Source organism: Trichomycterus rosablanca, chromosome 26 (assembly GCF_030014385.1).
Source record: "Trichomycterus rosablanca isolate fTriRos1 chromosome 26, fTriRos1.hap1, whole genome shotgun sequence".
Lineage (NCBI taxonomy): Eukaryota > Metazoa > Chordata > Actinopteri > Siluriformes > Trichomycteridae > Trichomycterus > Trichomycterus rosablanca.
Window position 1 is genome coordinate 17,872,621 of NC_086013.1, and position 20,406 is coordinate 17,893,026.

Sequence of the window (20,406 nt, forward strand, 5' to 3'; positions counted from 1 at the left end):
GACTGTGGGCATTTGCTTTCAGCCAGCAGGCAGAGTAAAGTTCAGGGGTCTGTCGGTTCTCTCACAGCCCTTTTCAACCATCATGGAACCGTGATTCCTGCATCTGCATCAGAAATATACAGACAGCACCTCAGATGAATAATTTGGTGGTGTGTGAAGTTTATTCAGTACAAACTTCTATTTAACTTTGTGGTGTGGCTCATTACTGATTAGAATAACTTCTCTGTGCCCAGATAAACAGATATGTGGAACAGTGGTCTCCAAGCATTCTCCAAGATCAAGATGAAAATGCAAACCGCCACTTTAAAGATAAATAAAAATGGTCCGGAGAGTCAGTTGTAATCCGTCATAAATTAAAAGCTGCAGGAATGAGTGACTCTGTCCACAGTCAAGCAAGCTTCACATGACCCAAAAAGACGAAAAAGCTTCTGCTGTAAAATTTGACTGAAGTTTTATCTGAAGTGAAAAAAGAGCTTTCTTTCATGCACTTGACAAACTAATGCTTGCTCGACTGTGGACAGGAGCTTTTCATTCATGGCAGACCTGTAATTAAAGATCAGACCATCTGAACGAATTCACTGTGAGCATGAGGTGACAGTTCGAGTTTTCTTTCCGACCTTGGCATGATGACTACTGTTCCATGGACATCCTAATGGGTGCAGCAGTCGAACTAACTTTATTTATATGGACACCAGCCCCGGTTCTGGACTGCTTTGCTTGGGGGGGCAAAGACACAATTTGGGGGGGCAATGCCCCCCTCAGCCCCCCCTAGCCCCGGTTCTGGACTGCTTTGCTTGGGGGGGCAAAGACACAATTTGGGGGGGCAAAGACACAATTTGGGGGGGCAATGCCCCCCTCAGCCCCCCCCTAGCGCCGGCCCTGATGGACACTGAGAATCACCAACTGTAGTCAGACTGAATCACTCAGAGAATTAAACCAGGCCACAAAGTTAATGGACATTATCAATCCTTTTGCACCACCACCAACGATCAGTCATCTATTACATCAGCAGATTTTTGAAAGTAAAAAAACTCAATAAACTCATAAAGAAATAAAATTTATACTCCAGAGAATCGACATTATATCTAAAGATTACAATCAACGTATTAAACGTGACCACATAAAGATTAAACACTTTAAAGTGACGTCCCTTACCCCGAAACACTACACTCAGGACACACCTACCCACCCACACCCACACCCACACCCACACACACACACACACACACGGAGCAGCGGTTGTGGAACAGTGGTGCTGTATAGGTGTTTTACAGACTATTGAATATGAGAGATGTTTGATTCTGTCTTCATCTGCCCACTCACTCGTTCATTCAGCTTTTATTTACAGACTGCTCGTCCCTTTCATCTCCTCATAAAGAACTTTCTTCAGGCTTTGATCATCATTACATGTTTATACTGATGTTGGGTTATTCCAGAAGTTCAGTTCACAGAGTGCACCCACACCAGACTCCCCCCCCCCCCCATATGGCTTCCGCCCCCATATAAACAACCATCAGTTTAAACACATGCACGTCAGAGTAAATCAGGATGGTATTGGTAATCGTCTCGTCGTTACATACAAAGCAGGTCCAGATCCTGACCAGATCCTGGATCCGCTCCCAGTTACTGCCCCCAGTTATTGCAGAGACAAGACAGTGTCCACTTTTTAGCTGCTCCAGCTACTGACGCTTTTCTTTGGTGTGACATTTCTGACCCCTGATCCTGATCCCAGCCATGGGTAAAAAAACACGAATCGCTGCACAATAAACACACCAAACACTTATTTAGTATTCATATCATATCATTTAGTTCATTTTAATACAGATGCACTTTGTTATTATACAATTACTGACTGTGGTTCATGTGTTGCCCTGTACAGTTTGTCACTTCCCCTGTACCCTGTTCACTAATGGAAAAGGGCCCCACAAGACCCCTAACTGATCGGATGATGTTCTTCTCAGTATAGCACTGACACTAACAAAATAATGACAGTCGTTCTGGTTGGAGTGTATCAGGTGCAGCAGTGTCAACAACTGTTGATTGGCTGTTTTAAATGGACTCCTTATGAGTGAGTGAATACCTGGGTTTTGAAGTGAAATGGTGGAATAGCGTCCAAGTTATATTCCCACCTATCGTCCCTAGATTGAACACAGCACCCACCGCGACCCTGACAGGAATAAAGTGACCAATAAAAACGTAAAAATACATTAAATAAGATTTATTGTTTAGTCGTGGCCGTGAAGCAAACGTGGCGTGAAATAAATAACCAACACTGAGCAGAGAGCGCCCCCTGGTGGACGAATTTAACACGTGTCCCAAACACACATGAACAGCATCGTCAGTCCAGTGTGGACGCGTCCCAAATCACACTTCTGATATTCATTTTGACCACAGTGCACATTTGAACAGCATCCATCAACGTCCCCAAACCAAGTTATTTTAAGAACAGTGGTTCCTAAACCTTTAGTCCAAAAAACAGGTTTGATCAAATCAAAACTTACAGGAACACCCAGACCTGGGCAGAGCTGATTATGCAGATTTTACCTGAGTGTCTCTATTTACTCCAGCAGGACTACAGGTCCATTTCAACCCCAACAAGAAACCAGCTAATGTTTTTGTTTTTAAATCCAGGGTCATCTCAAGGACCACACAGGGGTGCTTCCAGAACCGAGAATCACTGGTTCCCCATCATCGCCAAGTTACCACTGCTGGGACTTAACCAACCCTAAATTTAGGGTCACAGTAAATTCAGTAAAATAAATTAAATAAAACAGCATTACCAAGGTCCCTTAAAATCAGGCTGTTGTAATGTGCATGTCCACACAGCACATATAAACCATAGAGGAGGGTTGTTTGCCCTCCTTGTGGCTATAACAGCCTCCTCTGGGTGTGTGTTTGGGGGATGCGTGTATGAATAGATGGGTGAATGGATGAATACTGAGCTCCAGTCCTCTGTTATGTTCCATTCTTTCATCTGTAATTTCATGGTGAAACCCTGAATATTCATCACACAGCGCCGCTTAATTACACATCTCATTATAAACATGAAGTGCACTTAACCACGGCCCTGCAACCCTAAGTGTGTGTGTGTGTGTGTGTGTGTGTTTATTCTTAAATATTCTGTCCAAATCAACACTCTGTAAAACTAAAAATCATTAGTAGCTTCTAAATATCAGCTCGATCACTACACACATTAATTCTGTTTAAAGCAGTCCTGGACGTCAGATGTTGTCCCTACAGCTACTGCTTTTAAGAAGGTTCAGGTCATTCCTCTTCTTAAGAAACACTAGACACCACAAACATTAATAAACTACAGACCCGTCTCACTCCTCTCTTTTCTATCCAAAATTCTTGAACGTTCTGTCTATAACCAACTATCTGCCTTTCTTACTCAGAATGACGTACCAGTCTGGCTTCAAGGCGGTGCATTCTACAGAAACAGCTCTTGTGGCGGTTACTGAGAAGCTTTATGTCATCTGTCCTCATTCTTCTTGACCTCTCTGCAGCCTTCGACACAGTGAATCACAGCATTCTCTCGTCTACTCTCTCCAACCTTGGAGTAACTGGTTCAGCACGGCAGTGGATGGTGGAGAGGAAGGCCTCTCATGGTGTAAAAAAATCCTTTGGTTCTAACAAGAGTTTCAGCAGATCTGTATTCTTGGACAGAGGAAGGTAATGGTCAGTGTGGAAGCTCTACTGCTAAATGCTGAAAATATAAATGATGTGATGGTTTGATTCTGATGATGGTGATGATGTCCTGGTGTTTACTGGTGCATAAATAATTATGATTTATTAAATAAATGATAAATTAATCCATAGCCCATAGTAGTAAAGTAAGAGAGAATTAGAAGATTTTTTATTAGAATATTTTAGTTTGTAAAAATGAAACAATAATAATAAGACAACAGCAATAATAATAATATAATATAATAAAATAATAATAATAACATAATATAATAATAATAATATTATAATAATATAATATAATATAATAATAATGATGATAATAATATAATAATAATAGAATAGAATAGTAGAGCTGATATAATAGAATATTTTAGTTTGTAAAAATGAAACAATAATAATAACAAAGACAACAACAGCAATAATAATAATAATAACATAATAATAATAATAATATAATATAATACAATAATAATAATATAATATAATATAATAATAAAAATAATAAAACAGAAATAAAAGCACAAAGAAGCATTAAAGTTTTAAAGCAAAACAAGAACAATAGACAGGAAGGTTCAGGTAAAACAGCATCAAATGATCCGATTTGAAGGATTTAAATAAATCATTTAATAATGAATAATTATCAGTCTGACGTCACGTGGTCCCTCCACCGCTCACACTCTTTGATCATCTCTTGTTTTCCACGTGCGGCTCAGACCGGGTGATTGATGTTGGGCGGTGTGTCCGCGCGCATCTCCCGGTCCTGCTCGGTATCCTGCTCGGTTTCCGTGTCCGTGTGCGCGCGCGCGTCGGCGGACGGTTCCGGTGCCACGCTCTGTTTGATCCGGTACAGCATGACGAACAGCAGCGCGAGCACCGTGAGCATGAGGCACGTGAACACACCCAGGTACACGGACAGGCTGGGCAGCGGGGGGTCCGGAGACACGTCCGTGACAGCCGTGCACGCGGGGCGCGCGGTTGAGCCGCTCGCGGGGTGAACGTGGGGTGACGGTGATGCAGCGATGGAGCTCCTCCATACGAGCATGATGAGCAGCGCGCGCGGGTCGGTGCGGCACCGATCAAACGATATAAACGGTTTAACGGCGTGTATCGATGAAACCGCTCCACGCGCGCACGCTCATCACATCCTTACTGCACGTGCACGTGGGTAGAGATCCGGTGCGCGTGCTTTTCCTCCCGGTTCTTAATCCGTCTGTACCGAGCGCAGGAAGAGAAGCGCGTAATATCAGAGCATCATTGTGTCTCTACACAGAAATCCCTCCCACATGATCAATCTGAACTCTGAACTTTGCAGAAACCCCCAAATACAGACCTGAGTTAAAAGCTTTAGGAACATGACTGACTCTGTCTACAGTCAAGCAAGCTTTATACTGACACAGGCTTATAGAGGCTTCCATGCAGGAAAGAACCTGCTCCAAACTCACATCAGCACTTTAGCTCAGGTTTTTATTGCCCAAAAGCAACTTACAACTATCAGTAAATATAAATCATTAATTACACTAAACACTAAATAAAATGTAAAAGATAGTACAGTAATATGACATAAAAACAGCTAAATATCAAAGAAACAAAGACAATTATTACAAATACAGAAACACTTTTAACTTCATGCACATTTTTATCAGAAATATTAAAAACATAAATCATTTTATATCCACACGTTATTTATATAAAACATGAAATATCTGATTATTAACTAAATATCTGATAAAGGCAGAGTAGGAAATTACAACCTTACATTTAAAAAAAGAACAGGTTATGGGCCAGTGATAGCTCAGTGGTTAAGGTACTGGACTAGTAAACAGAAGGTTGCCGGTTCAAGCTCCGCCACCACCAAGTTGCCACTGTTGGGTCCCTGAGCAAGGCCCTTAATCCTCAATTGCTCATCGTGTTCAGCTCATTGTGTAAGTCGCTTTGGATAAAAGCGTCTGCTAAATGCTGAAAATGTAAATGTAAACAGGGACTTTTCTGGAATTCTCTTGAGTTTTGGCACAGTGTTCCTGTAGGAACTTTAAGGTGACTGCATGATTTTGATGGTAAGATGATTTACATCCTACAGAGCTCAAATCAGTTCTCTCTGTGTTTAATGAGCTCAACTTCTCCACCATTTACCTTAGTGAGCTCATCGGTTGAGGAACCAGAAGGGAATTGATGTGTTCATATGTGTTGGATTTGTGTAAGATTGTTTTGTCAGATTACTGTATATGAAATTATTTAACAGGACAATCATGCAATACCAGAGAAATACTTTTCACACCACTTTACAACACATGGAATTCTAAAAATAGGGTAAATCTAACACCGTTTACCACCAAGAACACTCACAGCACACACCCAGCCCTCCATTTCCTCTGAGTCCGACCATGCTGGAGGACCAGTCTGAACTCCATTATCTTGAGGTGGACACTGATGGAGAGTTTCATTTAAAGTTTCATCCTCATCCCAGAGCTAAAAGTACAAGAAAAATCTGATTAGACACAGAATTATTATTATTATTATTATTATTATTATCATCATTATTATTATTGTTATTATTATCATCATTATTATTATTGTTATTGTTATTATTATCATTTGTATTATTATTATTATAGGAAATCAGAATCAGAAGTAAATCTTACGTTAATCCACAGCTTCTTCCCCTTTAACTGAGGCAACAACCAGTTCTGTAAATAAACAGAAATCATTCAGTTACCATGGTACATTTATCAAAAAAGTACATTACCACATATTATTATTGTTGTTATTCTTACTGCTATTGTTATCAGTATTATACATATAAATTCTATAGAACTATAGAATCCTGTAGAACAGTATAGAATGTATAGAATAATTCAGTATTGTACCTTATTCCAGGGATCCAGGGTGGCGATGATGGAATCTTTTTGTTTACAGAATGTTAAAGCTTCAGCACAGGTTCCTTTAGCCTCCCAAATTAAGTAGAGCTCACAACGATGAAGTTTCCACTCCTCAGTTCTCTCCATATCTTCTTCAGATCCATAAAACACACAAACACGTACAAACATCATTTTACTTCATTTTACTTCCACATCACATCATCACACAGATTCAGATCAGGTTGATACTGACTGATGATTACATGAACCTACAGATCTTCCTAATAAAGTGGCCGGTGTGTGTATTTACATCAGCACTTTTTAGCCCAGTTTATTAATCTAATAGAAAATATAAATAATAATAAATACTTGATGTTGAACGTGATGATGGATTGTTCATCCTTTCACCTGAAGCAGGAACTTTATTCACTCGTTAGTTCTGCTCTGATTTCACTGAAACAACATTCTAGAAAACTGTGTGGACATGGTGATCTACATTACTAATACTGTGTTTAATCTAAAGGTTGTGTATCTGTTTATTATTATTTATGAATATTTAATATGATTGTAGAATGATAAAACTTACTGTATAAGATTACAGTCGTCAGCACACCGATCAGTAACAGAGAGTTGAAGATCAGCAGCATGAACATGAACCTTCTGTTCCAAACTCGCTCTGTTACAGAAGATCCATCCCAGTTTCACCACACAGAAATTTACTTCCATTTTATTATTTTATCTATTTGCACTATCAACTTCATATTTACAGACATTATATTTAACATTGTACTTAATAACAGAAAAAGACTTTAACATGCTGGGGAAAAAATCTTAAGACTAAAAGCATTAAACAGGAAAGAGTACAAATTCCAAAAACAAGAACAGAAATTCTTGGATCCTAAAAGCACCTAAATGAAGTGATATTCTTTGATATATTTTGATATTTGTTGTGATATTAGCTAAAGTTGGTATTACTAAATACCATAACTTCAATTTATTTATATTAAAGATTATTAAACATTAATGATGATCTGAATTATGTATTTATTGGTGATGTTGGTGTTGGTGGTTCCTCACTTGGTGCTGACTGGATGTTCTTAATTACTGGTGGTTGGTTTAGAGTCTGATAGACGTCCTCAGTCGTCTGGTACTCGGACTGATCCTTGATGGTTCCGAGCTTGACGTCTCTGTAATCATCCATCTACAGAAGAGAAGAGAAACGTGTCTGATGCTGAAGTGAGTAAATGATGGTTAATAACCCAGTACAGGTGAGTCATCAACCTTTAACTCAACAATTAGAAGGAGTGTCCACATACTTTTGCATGTGTGATGGTCAATCAGATTAAAGGATTAATTTTACTGCACTGTGTTCAAAAATGGTTCAAAGTGTAAATTTAAAAATAAGTTGTGTAGTAAATGAGGGAATTTTACTATTTATGTTTTACAGCTGGTTTAACATTTGTCAAACAGTAAAGGAGCATAATGAATTGATCTTTATTTATTATATATTTTATAATATGTAAATAAAATTAAAATGATGAAAAAAACAACATCTGAACGTTTCTGCACATATTATTATCAAATTAATAATTAAATTTGATCTTTATGGGACCTCCAGCAAAAAAAAAATGTTATACACCAGCGTATCAGAAGTATCATGGGTTTAATACCATACAGTAATAACTATATAAGAACAATCTGTACAGTTAAATAAATGTGGAGAGAAAAATCTCATACCTTTCAGCATGAACTGAATTCTGCAGGACGTTCTCAGCTTCTCCTGCTCAGTGAGAAACACCTAAACCACACCTCTGCAAACTTCCTCTTCTTTCTTCCTTTAAGATGATTACCAGCTTGTGGTTTCCGCAGTAAGAGAGGATGAAACTGCAGGCTGGAGTCATGTTTAAAAATACTGAACATCACAAGAGTGACAGGTTGTGGTCAGGGTTATGTGTAAAACACTCGAACTTAAATGGTAATGAGGGGTGTTCACATACTTTTGGAAATATTGTGTATCTCTACCTAAGATGAACATCCTCAAAGCTTCAGTACTTGGTGGGTCAAGCTATGAAATATTTCCCCACCAACCACATCACCCACCAACGAGGGGAGTAACAAATGCTCTCATTGTGAGTGTTCTTCATTAGAGGAGGTCAGTTTAGAGTCTCACAGACGTCCTCAGGTTTCTGACCCTTGGCCTGATCCATCCTGCATTGAAACACCTTCATCACAACAGTTCTACACATCAAACACACATACAGACACGTGCATGAAAACGTCTGTGCACCTTTACTGATGTTCTTGTGTGTTTGGTGAAGTGTCTCCAGTCTCTGAGAGGAAGATGCCGTTTTCCTTTGAAACAGGAAGTGACTCTGTCGTCTATAATAAGGTCCACCAACAGTGAGTAATGAAAAACCATCATCATACCCGTAACACTGCTGAGTACAGGCTGCTAAGCAACAATAACATCCCTCATTGTTTCAGAAAACTTTAACCATCAGTTAAAATGCTGAATAATGGATGGACAGTAAAACTGATACAACTCACAGTTTTATTATCAGACACTGAAGAATTATATATTATTATGATGTATATTAGTAGGTAACTTCCAGGTCCTGTCATGGTGCTTAAACCCCAGTTACTGCCCACGGTCTCACCGAATACACCGGCTGCTCAGAGAGACTCTGTCCACTCCTCAGCTGCTGACCCCTGATCCTGAAATGTATGGACATTTAGAAGAAGAACCTTTATTGTCATTATACTTGCATACAACGAAATTTAGTTAGACACTTTATAGAAATATAAAAAGAAGAAGCAAAGTATTTACATAAGCATATGGATATTTACACAATAACCAGTACAATTTAAAGTATTTAACCCAGAAATTAGTTTAAAAAAAAAAAAAAAAAAAAAAACACACACCAATCACTCCACAATAAACACACCAAACACTTTATTTTTTATTTTATAAGCTACACTTACCATACAGATGAACTTTGTGGCTATACAATTACTGACTGTGTTTAATGTGTTGCTCTGCACACTTTGTCACTTCCCCTGTTAATTAATGGAAAGTGACCCCACAGAACCCCTGACTAATTAAATGATGTTCTTCTCAGCACAGCACTGACACTAACAAAATAATGAGAGTCGTTCTGGTTGGAGTGTACCAGGTGCAGCATTGGGATTTTTTGATTGGCTGTTCTAAACTGACCCCATATGAGTGAGTGAGTTTGTGGTGTTTTGAAGTGAAATGGTGGAATAGCGTGCAAGTTATATTCCCACCCAAGATTGAACCCAGGACCCACCGCGACCCTGACAAGAATAAAGTGACGTAAAATACATGAAATAAGGTTTGGTTGTTTAGTTAAATAAACAACACTGAGCAGAGCGCGCCCTCTAGTGGAAGAATTTACCAGGCGTCCCAAACACACATGAACAGCATCTTCAGTCCAGTGTGGACGCGTCCCAAATCACACTTCTGATATTCATTTTGTGCACATTTGAACAGCATCCATCAACATCCCCAAACCAAGTTATTTTAAGACCTTGTCTAGAACTAGAAAAGTGGTTCCTACAGGAATACCCAGACCTGGGCAGTGTTGGTTAATCTGGGTAAATAAATGCTCCAAAACACTGCAGTTTTTATCTGAGTGGCTTAATTTACTACAGCTAGACTATAGTTCGATTTAAAACCCAACATGAAACCAGCAGTAACCATCATAAACCAGTAACAGATCAGTGATCGACACCACAGACCAGCTAATGCTCTTCTGTTTATAAATCCAGGGTCATCTAAGGGATCTCACAGGAGTGCTTCCAGCACCGAGAATTACTGGTTCAGACCCCACAATCACCACTGCTGGGCCCCTCACTGACCCTAAATTCGGTCACAATAGAAGCTGTAAGTGAAGTAAAGAAAACATCACCGACGTTTCTTAAAATCAGACTGTTGTAATGTGCAGGAGTTTCCACTAGAGGCGCTGCAGCACCATCAGATATGTCACCCTGCATTTAAATCCTGATTCCTGAATTTAGGTTTACTTACAGGCGGATTTAATCCCTGTATGCTGTATCCAGGTTTACCGTAGCCATGTAGCCCAGTGTTGGGGATGGGGTGGCTGTGGTAAGGGCTGGATAAGCAGCTCTGTGTTTGTCTGTCTGTTGAGTGAATGTCTATGTGTATGAATGGTTGTGTCTAAATAACTGTCTGGCGGCCCAGACGCCCCTCCCTTGATACTTGCCGGTGCCACAATATCATGAGTGCACAGCAAGGGATTTTGGGAATCTGTGTGACCTGCTTAACGTAACTAGACCAATATATAAGAGCTCGCTCCTTGTTACGCCACTTGCTTTTGGCCACATAAATATAACAGTTGTTTTACTGTAAATCACTGATCATATTGATCTGATCACCAGAATTTCGAGGTGTGTATACATAGATAAACAGATGAACACTGAGTTGTATTAAGCCCCCCCAGTCCTCTGTTATGCTCTATTCTTTCATCTGTAATTTCATAGTAATACCCTGAATATTCATCACATTACACATCTCATTATAAACATGAAGTGCACTTCACCACGGCCCAGCAACCCTAAGACTGTGCGTGTGTTTTCATTCTGAAATATTCTGTCCAAATTAACATGATCCACTTCATTCTGTAAATCAGCAAGAATAAAAGTCATCAGTAGCTTATAAATATCAGCTCAAACACACTTCTGTTTGAAGCAGGTGATGATGTGATGATGTGATGAATCCTCCATGCCTGCTTATAGTACTTTAATATCGCTGTAAATGGGCGGGCTGTGTTATGGATAACTTTATGACAAGTTCTGCCCACTGTGATGGTACCATTAACAGCAATGGTTTTACACTGACATGTTTAAATGTAACACACGTTTGAACATTTATATACACTAAAGTCACACACGGTAGTTACAGCTGCTCTTATATTCAGTAGATAAACATAAATAAAACAAAGTCAACCAGTTTAACCACAAATATTCTGTTTATTTGAGTATAAGAGAACAGAATTAAACAACGTGCTCAGTGTTTTAAATCTGTGATATAAAACGATTAATTAAAAGGAGGATTTGCATCTGTTTTTTTTTTTACAGTAATTTAGAAAAGAAACAACAGAACAATAAAAATCGTGGTTTGCTGCTCTCTGTTACTGATCAGTGTACTAATGACTGTAATCACATACAGTAAGTTTTATAATTCTACAATCAAATCAAAGATTCAGAAATAATACTAAACAGAAACACGACCAACAGATTAAACACAGTATTAGTAATGTAGATTAAATGTTGGATTATATCAATAAAACAGTAAAGCAATAACACTGGCAACCAAAAAGGAGGTGAATACGTTTTATACTGTAAATTACAGGGAATTCTAAATATTGAGCCCTCAGTCTTCATCATCAAACATGAAATGATGAAAATGTCTAAAATGAAATTCACACACCCAGCCTTCCATTTCCTCCGAGTCTGACCATCCTGGACACTGATGGAGGGTTCCGTTAAAGGTTTCATCGTAAAGCAAGAGCTTAAAGCAACCAGAACATTCTGATTAGACACTTTACATCAGCTCTCCACTCACCACCACATTACAGTACAGAACCAAATAATGATGATAATAATAATCATTATTTTTTTTTATGTATTTATTCATTATTACAGGAAGTTACAGAATCTAAAGTTATTAAGTAAATCTTACGTTGATCCACAGCTTCCTCCCCTTCAACTGAGGCAACAACCAGTCCTGTAAATAAACAGAAATAATTCAGTTATCACGGTACATTTACTTTAAAATATATTGTATACTGCTACAGAGCACAAGTGGAACCTTCATCTATAATTAATAATCACTCATTCATACAAACTGTACTCAAAGTCAAAATAACAAAATAATGCATGCTTTATTATTATTATTATTATTATTAATATTGTTGTTTCAGAATAATTATGTATTGTACCTCATTCCAGGGGTATAGGGTGGCGATTTTAGAGCCTTTTTGTTTACAGAATGTTAAAGCTTCAGAACAGTTTCCTCTGGCCTCCCAAATTAAGTAAAACACATTATTATGAAGTTTCCAGTTTTCAGTTCTCTCATTTTCTTCTTCAGATCCATAAAACACACAAACACATACAAACATCATTACTGCTATTATTTTAATCACACAAAGAGATTTTTAATAAAAATAACACATTTTGTAAAGCATTTATGTCAGAAAAAGATTCAGCAGACCAGAAAATGTTTTTCATGTTTAACTGGTTCCGGTGAGCCGAGACCCACTGGAGCCTCAGATTTCTGTTCTGATGTGATCTAACGCTGCTGTAACTCATCAGTGCAACATCTGAACTAAAACTCTTGATCTGGGATTTTATAATTTAATTCAAGGTGCTGCTGATACTGACTGATGATTACATGAATGTACAGGTGTTCCTAATAAAGTGGCCGGTGTGTGCATATACATCAGCCCTTTTTAGTCCAGTTTATTAATCTAATAGAAAATATAAATAATAATAAATACTTAATGTTGAAAGTGATGATGGATTGTTCATCCTTTCACCAGAAGCAGGAACTTTATTCACCGCATCATTCTGCTCTGATTTCACAACTGCAACAACAAATATTCATGGCAGATTTAAACATCATTCACCTTCAAATGGAATTTACTTTCTAATAAATGATACAATAGAATGCTTTCCACAAGATTTTGGAGTGTGTCTATAGGAATTTGTGCCCATTTTGTCAAAAGAGCGTTTTGACGGATGTTGGTACTTGACCTCCAGCCAACAGCGCCCCGTGGGCACCACCTAAATAATACCTGCTCTGTGGTGGTCCTGTGGGGGGTCCTGACCATTGAAGTAAAGCATGAAAGGAGCTAACAAAGCACACTCAAAAAAAAATTTGTTGGCTGAACTTAATTGAATTATGGAAAGTATTTCCACACAATTGTATTTATTTCTTTGGACATAAAGCAATTTTGTTTATCCAACACAATTTATTTAAGTAGTCTAAACTTAATTTGATCTGTTAAGTTTAACTCAACTCATTAAGGTAATCTGGACAAGATTTTCTAGTCCAACTTATTTTCCTTAAATTGATGCAACTTATTTCATTTTTGTTCCAAACCTAATGTACCATGTTGATTTAACTTATTTAACTTATGTTGGTTCTACTAATTGTATTCAATTTGATGTAACAATTGAGTTAATTTTGTTGATTTAACTTATGATTTTAAAACATTAAGTTATTACACATAAAAGGCAAGTTGATTAAACTCTTATTTTTGTTATACCAACTGCTTTTCCCAATAATTCTACTTATCTTGAGCTCAATTAAAAAAAGTTTAAAATAGTTTGTTAAATACATTTTAAATATTAATTAGAAATGTTTATTTATAGAAAAACAGACAATCATAAAATTCTTCTCTTTTTTATTTCACTTCAGAAGTATTTACTTAAAATACAACATGTCAAGGAAACATTAAAAACTGTACAGACTGTATGAAAGCACAAACAGCTCTTTACAGTAACCATGAATCTGTACTGTTTCACACGGCGAGCTGATTTCTTAACATTTGGCTGCAGCTCTCTAAAACAAAACAAAGAAACAAGAAACAAAAATATTAATATCAACATTAATAGCGTTCATTTAAGGATTACAATAAAACAAGCCAGCAAACTCTTTGCTTCGTATGAAGGCTAGCATGTAGCCTAAATACGGCAAATAAAGCAGCGCTGTTTGATTATTTATTTAGTGTCAACATTAAGATCATTTATTTTAAACAAAATTGTTAAGTAAAGTTCAACACTTACCAACATTAGACTGGAGTTGGGTTAACGGATGAAAGATGAAAAAGCTCCGTCAGACTGATGTACATGCTACTCAAACACAGCACAGTCGGGGGAATAAAGTTCGTCGACTTAGTTTTAACAAAGGTTCTACTTTCCAAAAGATATTCGAGAAAGACAAGTTTACTTTTACAAAAAGCCTTAAATGAAAAGTAAAAAGTAATTTGAACACAAGAAAAAATGGCTACACTAAGACAAGAAAATCAGCTGAAAAGGGGCGGACTTACACGTTTAGGGTTTTCTGTTTTTAAGTTAATCAAAAGTAATTTTTTTTTTGTTTAATGAACTTAAAACCTCGCGAGAGTTGGATAAACTCAATTTATTCTCTTTTATTTCAGTTGATTGATTTAGGTCAATTTAACAATTAGGATAATTACGTTTTAAGTACATTTTAAAAATGGGTCAAATCAATTAATATCAATTTGATTAGTTTGCTTAACAAGAACGAATGCCAATTCTTTGTTTTTTGAGTGCATGTAGAGAAACAGATGGACTACAGTCAGTAATTGTAGAACTTCAAAGTGCTTCTATATGGTAAGTGGAGCTGATAAAATGACAGTGAGTGTAGAAACAAGGAGGTGGTTTTAATGTTATATATATATATATATTCATATCTTCATGTTTAAAAATGGGATGTCCCACAGGCTTATTGTCAGGTGTCCCCAAAGTTATGACCCTATAGTGAGTTTAAAACATAATAAGCATTAATACTGTCAGAACTTCCTATGTGTGGCAAAGGAATTATGGGAAATGTAGTAATAATGCAGTGTACAGTAGCAGCCAAGACTTTCTGTCTTTAATATTAAATTCAATTTTTTAAATGTAATTTACTGAAAATAAAATCACATCTGTGTACAATCAGAAATTACCTAAAAGTCTATGTTTATTTATCAGTGTATAATCTAAAAAAATCCATTTATTATTATTATTAACTTACCTAGAATTACCACAATGATCAGAATACTGATCAATAACAGAGAGTTGAAGATCAACATCATTGTGAACTTGTTCCAAACTCGCTCTGTTACAGAAGATTTAATATAAATCATTCAGATTAAATGATGGTGTTGGATTAAGATTAGATCTGAATGGTATTTATTGGTGATGATGGTGTTGGTGGTTCCTCACTTGGTGCTGACTGGATGTTCTTCATTACTGGTGGTTGGTTTAGAGTCTGATAGACGTCCTCAGTCGTCTGGTACTCGGACTGATCCTTGATGGTTCCGAGCTCGACGTCTCTGTAATCATCCATCTACAGAAGAGAAGAGAAACGTGTCTGATGCTGAGGTGAGTAAATGATGGTTAGTAACCCAGTACAGGTGAGTAATTCTATTCTTTATAAATAACAACACAGGACATTAAATATTCTATTGTCAGACATTAGAAGTGGAGTCCACATACTTTTGGCCATATGTTGTTGTATCTCTAATGATTATATGCAACTTATATCAGGGTTTATTGTTCTGTACTGGAGACCCACTGACCTATAGAGCCTCAATGTTTCTGCTCATAACCCAAAATTCTCCAGATCCGCTGCTGTACATAATATAAATGTTATATTTAATAATAATTTATTTAATTAATGATTTAATAATGTAAAAACCATACTTTCAAGATTCATGTTATTAATAATAAAGAAATTAATTATAACTTAATCACTGCAGTTCATCCAGAAATAATTTATCGTTTTATTTTACACACAGATCTGCACCATTCAGTTTGGTTTCAGTATCAGAACTAAATAGAAATGAGGAAACGTTTCTATAGAATTATTTATAACATGAAATAAAGAGAAGACTTTCAGCTGAACACGACACCGCAAAATAAAATCAAAACAGATTAAATAAACAGTTTTTAATTAAAGCTTTACTAGATGGTGTTGGGATTAAGACTCACTGAACTGTTTAAGTGTCTGAATTTATGATTCTCTAGAATAAAGAATAAACTAGAATAAACTCAGACCTTTCAGCAGGATGTTCAGTGTTCAGCTTCTTCTGCTCTGTGAGAAACACATGAACTAAACCGCTGCAAAGGTTTTACACTTGACTTTATTTGGACATCTGTGGCTTTAACAGAGGAAACAAAAGAGAAGAAACAAAACTGCTGTCCAGTGTCATGTTAAAAATACCAAGAACATTAAACCAACTTCCACAATCTCACACTTACAGAGCAAAGCCACAACTAAAACAGAATGAATGTAGTTCACTCATAAATGTTACTGATATTTTATTACTTATTTCAAATACATTGGTTATAACAGGATACCTCTTCAGTACTATAATATAATAATCTTTATTTAGATCCGCTCATACAGCAGTTCAAAGTGCTTTAAAGAACAGACACAAACTTTAAGCACAGAAAAAAACTAATCAAATAGAACAATAGAAATAAAATAATCTAATTAAAAGAAAAGCTTGATTTAAAAATAAATGAATGAACAAACACAGTGAATCAGTATGTCACTGATGCCCCAGGATTTTACACTGAGTTTCAGTCGTCAGGTTCTCCTCAGATTGGGACCAAATTAAGAACAGGACTTTATTCCAGACAGGACTTTAACCTGATTAGTTTCCTGTGTTTGTGTTATTATGGCTGATTTTACCCCACATGCAGAAATAGCTTAGTGAGACTTTGTATTCTGACAGATAACTTGTATTTAAATTATGATGGGGATTTAAACCCATCTCATGTTGTCACTGTGATCATCTCATAGATAAAAATTATATAATGTCATAATATCAAAGCTGGAGCTTCTTACTTCCATGGCCAACTCTAATGTCATGCCTATTTAAATGGGCACAGAGAAGCACATAGTGAATTAGAACCAGTAATAAAGAATTAGGAGGCCATAACGTACTGCAACACCACAACATTAACCACCAAGCTGAGGTCTGTATATTCTTGACCCAGAGAGAAAGCAGAGACGTGTGTTCCAGTTACTACAGAAAAAAAGAACAGCTGCAAGAATACAGAGAAACGTGATGCTATTCATAATACGTCCTTTTATTGATTATATATACCATACAGATACAAGGGTCTTTAGAATATGTCCACACTTTTATTTATCTCTATTTATTAAGAATTTAAAAACAAACTCCATAATTTTTCTACATCGTCCCTTCTGATGCATTTTTCCAGCCTCGTACCAACTATTTAATGCCGTCAGCAATAATAAATGTTTGTGGTTGAGCTCGTAGCCACTGATGCGCCGCTGCTTTCACATCATCATCAGATGAAAATCTTCTTCCCCTTAAAGCTTCTTTCAGCCTCCAAAAAGGTGGAAATCAGATGGAGCTAAATCAGGACTATAAGCATCTCTCAGACACGCCCGATTCCTCCTCCTCCACCCTCACCGAACATAACCACAATATACACATGAGGAAACTTTTATACACATAAAAATATATTATAAAACATATAACAGAAGAAACCGAGACAATTAAAATCTTAAAACTCTTTACTGTGTTCTAGCATCATGTGGAAGAATTTCAAGTGGTTAATGAGATCTGAACACTAAACAGATAAAACAATAAGCTCACAACAACAAGCCCAGGGACAGAGATGATTCTCACAGCAAACGAGTCTACATGTGGACTTTCAGTCGTCGTAATATAATGTTCATACTCAAAAAGATCTATATGTGGACTGTCAGTCACCTCAGAATCAAGTTCATACTCAGAATGATCCATAATGTCATAATCAAAAAAATGTCGAAAATCAGAATAAAAAAAATCCACATGTGGAAAGTCAGTCGTTCTCAAATAATCTTCATTAATATGAACTGAACGCTCAGGTTTCTCAGTTACACCTCTTGGATGAATCTTTCTTTCAAATTGACACACAAATCCCTGCATTTCCTGCCTGCTGGAACTGATCTGATCATCATCTCCATGTGGGCACTGATGGGCGTCCATGTTTAGTATCTCGATCTTAACCTGACTCTAAAAAAAAAAAAAAAAAAAAAAATGATCAGACACCATCCTGCACCTCTCAGGAACATATGATAAAACAGCATGATAAACAGGATGAGAGAAACAGAAAACAAAACAGGGTAAAGCAGTGGTAAAACACACAGATTTACTGATTTTTTTGATGTCACTGATTCAAGATCAAATGTAACTGTTTGGTTTTAAGAGTGAAGAAAAACAATCAGTTTTAAATTTTACCAAGTCGATCCAAAACTTCTTCTCCTTCAATCGAGGCAGCAGCCAGTCCTGTAAATAAAGTGGAAAATATTTCACTCAGATTAAAATTCTCATACTAAACTTGAACCCACGTCAGTGTAAAGCTTGCTTGACTGTGTACAGTGTCACCTACAAGCCAACAGCCTGTCCTATTTATGTGAACTAATATTAACAAAACGTTTTACACCACCGAGTTAAGACTCTAGCTGGGTGTGTATTCCTGACCCACCACATTAAAAAAAGAATTGGACCTGACCTGTGGATGAACGTACCTGATTGGTGGATGTGATGGCGGCGATCTGTGCTCCTCTCTCACGGCAGAAGTCTTTAGCTTCAGAGCAATTCCCTTTCTTCCTCCAGATTAAATAAAAGACGTTTTTATGGAGGCTCCACGTCTCTGTCTTCTCATTCTGTTCTTCTTCTACTCAACCAAACACAAACATCACGTCAAACATTCAAAACATCTCAACTTTAAATTAAAAAACATATGATCATTTATTTGTTATCACTTAAATAAATTATTTATCATATAAATATTTAGCAATAATTGTTTATGTAAAAATGATAATATTATTAAAATATTATTATAATATATTATTAACATTGTATAAATAGCTCTGTGAAGTTCAACCAACTATTTCCAGAAGTCACTTTATGCACATGCACAATTAAATGATGTTAAATATTAAAGGAAATAATTTTCACCAGCAGCACAAAATCTGTTCAATCCGCCCCTCTGCACCACTGCAACCAACAAAAATAAAAGAATGACTCTATTATGTTTTAATACAGAATCATTTTAAAAGTAGAAACAATTTACTGTTGTACTTTTGTGATGTTCTAATTTAATATTATAATTTATAACTCACCAAGAACTACAGTCATGATCAGTACAGTGATTATTAACAGAGTGTTGAAGATCAACAGCAACGTTTTGTTCCACCGTCGGCCTGTTACAGAAGATTCATATAAAGTGTTAAGATGACATGTTGGTGTTGGATTAATAGTAGATATTGGTGATGGTGTTGGATTAATAATGGAGGTTAGTGATGGTGTTAGTGATGGTGTTGGATTAATAGTAGATATTGGTGATGGTGTTGGATTAATAATGGAGGTTAGTGATGGTGTTAGTGATGGTGTTGGATTAATAATGGAGGTTAGTGATGGTGTTAGTGATGGTGTTGGATTAATAGTAGATATTGGTGATGGTGTTGGATTAATAATGGAGGTTAGTGATGGTGTTAGTGATGGTGTTGGATTAATAGTAGATATTGGTGATGGTGTTGGATTAATAATGGATGTTGGTGATGGTGTTGGCGGTTCTTACCTTGTGTTGACTGAATGTTTGTAGGCGGTTGGTTGAGAGTCTGATAGACGTCTTCAGTTTTAGACTGATCCATCTTACACTGAAACACTTTAATCACAAACACAGAAACAGAAATGTGTATGAGAAAGTTTGTGCACCCTTACTGATGTTCTTGTTCGTTTGATGAAGTGTCTCCAGTCTGTGAGAGAAAGATGCTGTTCTGTGGTTAAATGTGAGAGCAGAAACAGGAAGTGAATCTCTCGGCTAAAATGAGGTCCGCAAGTGGTGATAAAAAGGGCTGATTTATCAGTAACTACTTTCATTTCAGTAAGTCACCATACCCAATACCATACCCACCATAGGGCAAGCCGTAGCCTAGTGATTTGGGTACTGGACTAGTAATCTAAAGGTCGCTGGTTCAAGCCCCACCACTGCCAGGTTGCTGCTGTTGGGCCCTTAAGCAAGGCCCTTAACCCTCAATTGCTCAGACTGTATACTGTAACTGTAC